Below are 4,440 nucleotides of genomic sequence, written 5' to 3' on the forward strand. Positions count from 1 at the left end.
GCACCGTCATAGGTGACAGATTCGAATTTCGTGAGTAGCTTTGAGAAGATTAAAACTGTGAAGGACCTCGGCGTTTACTCTGGACCCTGATCTCTCTTCTGACGAACATATCAAGACTGTTTCAAGGACAGCTTTTTCCATCTACGTAACATTGCAAAAATCGAAACTTTCTGTTAAAAAATCAGCAGAAAAATTTATCCATGCTTTTGTTACTTCTAGGTTAGACTACTGCAATGCTCTACTTTCTGGCTACCCGGATAAAGCACTAAATAAACTTCAGTTAGTGCTAAATACGGCTGCTAGAATCCTGACTAGAACCAAAAAATTTGATCATATTACTCCAGTGCTAGCCTCCCTACACTGGCTTCCTGTCAAGGTTTTACTGCTAACCTACAAAGCATTACATGGGCTTGCTCCTACCTATCTTTTCGATTTGGACCTGCCGTACATACCTACACGTACGCCACGGTCACAAGACGCAGGCCTCCTAATTGTCCCTAGAATTTCAAAGCAAACAGCTGGAGGCAGGGCTTTCTCCTATAGAGCTCCAATTTTATGGAATGGTCTGCCTACCTTGTGAGAGACGCAGACTCGGTCTCAACCTTTAAGTCTTTTACTGAAGACTCATCTCTTCAGTTAGGTCATATGATTGAGTGTAGTCTGGCCCAAAGTGTGAAGGTGAACGGAAAGGCTCTGGAGCAACGAACCGCCCTTGCTGTCTCTGCCTGGCCGTTCCCCTCTCTCACTGGGATTCTCTGCATCTAACCCATTACACGGGCTGAGTCACTGCTTACTGTGCTCTTCCATGCCGTCCTAGGAGGGTGCGTCACTTGAGTGGGTTGAGTCGCTGACTCGTGTCTTCCTGTCTGGGTTGGGCCCCCCCTTGGGTTGTGCCGTGCGGAGATCTTTGTGGGCTATACTCGCCTGTGTCTCAGGATGGTAAGTTGGTGGTTGGATAATCCCTCTGTGGTGTGGGGGCTGTGCTTTGCAAATGGGTGGGGTTATATCCTGCCTGTTGTGGCCCTGTTAGCGGCGGTATTCATCGATGGTGGCCACAGTGGTCTCCTGACCCCTCCGTCTCAGCTCCACATTTGCTCCAGTATTTATGTGTCGGGGGTGAGTTTTAAGTCTGTTAATTCTGGATATTTTCTCCTCGTCTTATCCGGTGTCCTGTGTGAATTTAAGTATGCTCTCATCTAATTCTCTCTTTCTCTCTCTTCTCTCGTTTCTTTTTTTTCTTTCTTTCTCTCGGAGAGGCCTGAGCCCTAGGACCATGCCTCAGGACTGACCTGGCATGATGAACTCCTTGCTGTCCCCGTCCACCTTGGCGTGCGTGCTGCTTTCCAGTTTTCAACTGTTCTGCCTGCGGCTTGAATCCCTGACTGTTCACCGACGTGCTGACCTGTTCCCAGACCTGCTTTTTTCAACTCTCTAGAAGACAGCAGGACGGGAAGAGATACTCTCAATGATCGGCTATGAAAAGCCAACTGACATTTACCCTGAGGTGCTGAGTTGTTGCCCCCCTCGACAAACTATGCTGTGATTTATTATTATTTGACCATGCTGGTCATTTATTGAACATATTGAACATCTTGGCCATGTTCTGTTATAATCTCCACCCGGCACAGCCAGAAGAGGACTGGCCACCCCTCATAGCCTGGTTCCTCTCTAGGTTTCTTCCTAGGTTTTGGCCTTTCTAGGGAGTTTTTCCTAGCCACCGTGCTTCTACACCTGCATTGCTTGCTGTTTGGGGTTTTAGGCTGGGTTTCTGTACAGCACTTTGATATATCAGCTGATGTAAGAAGGGCTATATAAATAAATTTGATTTGATCATCCTGTTCTTTGCCCATCTGAAAGTGTATGTTGAGTGTGTTTGTTTGTCCTGCAAAGAAGTCTGTGTTATTGTCTGCTTAGAGGATAAAAGAATGCTGTGTCATGGTCCACTTCACTTTATTGCTTTTATACAAGGTTTTGTTCCTGTCTTTTCAGCCTACAAAAAACTCTGTGGTGAGTCGCTGTGTGCACTGCGTCAAAGGAGGGAGATTAAACAACGGTTAATAGTTTTTTATCTCTGTACTTTTCCACAAAGCTACAATAATATTTCAGAGGTTTGGTGAAGTGCTATGCACAGGTGAGATGGAAAGTTTTTGGTAGGTTGTGTTCTGAACTTCATAATCTTTCTTTGTGGCTTTCAAGAAACCCCAAATTCTCTTTGAGTCCAAAGAAAAGGGATAATGAGTGTCTTATTTGTTCACGTTGGATTTTATACGAGCATATTGTTTGTATTTYACATATTGTAGGCCTTATTGTGGCAGTCTCAGAGTAATTATGAGGAAACTCAATGCCCATTCCCCGCGGAGGACATTTTTCTTTCAGTTTAGGGAAAGAACAAGTATTAGTAGAAGAATAGCTCTTTCTAGCATCACACTTCCGAGAAGGGAACTATTATTTTTTCTGTCCCTGGCTGTCATATAGCGAGGCGCTCACTTCAGAATGTTTTGCATAGTACTTATTGTAATTGTCATTTCAAAGAATTTTGCGTAATGTTCCAATTAGCGAATTACCATGAAACATGTTTGTGGGTGGGACTGGAGCCAAACAAACTGTAAACAAATGTAAACACATCAGAAAAGCCAAAGGATAGGAAAGAAAACAAAAGCCAAAGAAAGACTAGAAGCTATTTGGAAAGCCATTGATTCAAGGAGCCATTTTCCACAACCTCGTGTGGCTTTTCTGTTATCCCTGGCCATCTCGTATGTCCTAACAGACCTGTGGTTTTATGGGGATGTAGATTAATGCAGGGTCAAAGGTGACATTCTCCCTGCTGGACAGTCAGACAGGAGTCTTTGAACTGGCCCTGTCTCGTCTCGCGTTACCTCTTCAGATTTGGGAATTCTAAACTGTTACATTGTGCATGAGTGGAATGCAAACCATTTTGATTGGAGGCATCCAGAGGCTCTTCCCAGTTCTATCCTATAGTTATGTAATGTGACGTATGATGGTGGCAAGGAAAGGGATAATTACTACCATCACTAGCAGTAGCTACACATTCATAACACAAGCTGAAAGTCTGTACCAAGATAGCCTTGACTCCAGTCGTTCTATGTTTATCCATAGAAACAAACTAGAATATCGTGTGATGTCTGGTAGCACGAGACTAGTACAAAGTTCCTGCTAAACCCTACATATATTTCAGACTAAGTAACCTGATGAAGGTCAGAACTTGATGATTATAGTTAACATAGTTAATACCGTGATTATTACCCTAATTTTACCCTTATCCATCTCACTTCAGCACCAACCCCACTAACTGGCACTGAAGATTATTCACAAGCTTAGCTTCTTAGTTTAGTGACTGTTATTGGCTTTGATCTATGACCTTGCTTTTGCCCAGCGTATAAAAGCAGCTTTTGTTTCTGCCTATACAGGGACACACTAAGGACAGGGTCTATCACGCAATGAGAAAGTGTCTATTATATAGGGCTCAACACAATGCAGCACAAAGTGGCAATGTTCCTACCACAGAGGTCTTTTGTGTCAACAGTCACCCAAAATACCCAAAGCAAAGAACAGAATGTACATTCATGATCATTTGAGTGTACTTTCAACAGCATTTACAGTGCTGATTAGACTAAAAATGATGGGTTGCCGGAGACTTTTTACACTAGCCCCAAGCGTTATCGTGTTATATGTGTGTGTGTGTGTGTGTGTGTGTGTGTGTGTGTGTGTGTGTGTGTGTGTGTGTGTGTGTGTGTGGTGTGTGGTGTGTGTTGTTGTGTGTGTGTGTGTGTGTGTGTGTGTGTGTTGTGGTGTGTGTTGTGGTGTGTGTGTGTGTGTGTGTGTGTGTGTGTGTGCGCGTGTGTGTGTGTGTGACCCAGACATACCCTTCCCCCAATACAGGGTTAGAATGAACTTTATACCCTGAGCTGGACAATAGCTGCGACAATGGGAGACGCTTGAGGTCGTACTGCAGTCAGATGATCAGTGACAAAAACAAAGAAACCCCTGGCTCAACACTAAACCTAACATGTGCCTTACCTCTCTCTCACTCCCCACACACACACACACACACACACACACACACACACACACACACACAGGATTTTTGTAGGGTTGGGCATTTGGGGATTGTCTTCTAATAATTAGTCTTGTAAAATAAGTAATCTTTATGCCTCAGAATTGATACCTAGTATAATACCTGATCCAACAACCTGTCAGTTACCATTAAATTAAGGAATAGGGGAATTGACTCTTATGAGCCATGAGAGGGAAGGAAGTACCTTCTGGTTTGTTTGAGCCCTAAGTCTAACTAACCTAACCTGGTGAGAGTGGTGAGTTATATTTTATTGAGTTCATGAGCCTGATGTCTATTTTGGCATGGTTGCATGGGCGGGACAGAGGTGGGTCTGTCAGAGGTTGAATAAGATGTAAGGCTGGATC

Source organism: Salvelinus sp. IW2-2015, linkage group LG11, assembly GCF_002910315.2.
Source record: "Salvelinus sp. IW2-2015 linkage group LG11, ASM291031v2, whole genome shotgun sequence".
In the NCBI taxonomy this organism is placed as follows: Eukaryota; Metazoa; Chordata; class Actinopteri; order Salmoniformes; family Salmonidae; genus Salvelinus; species Salvelinus sp. IW2-2015.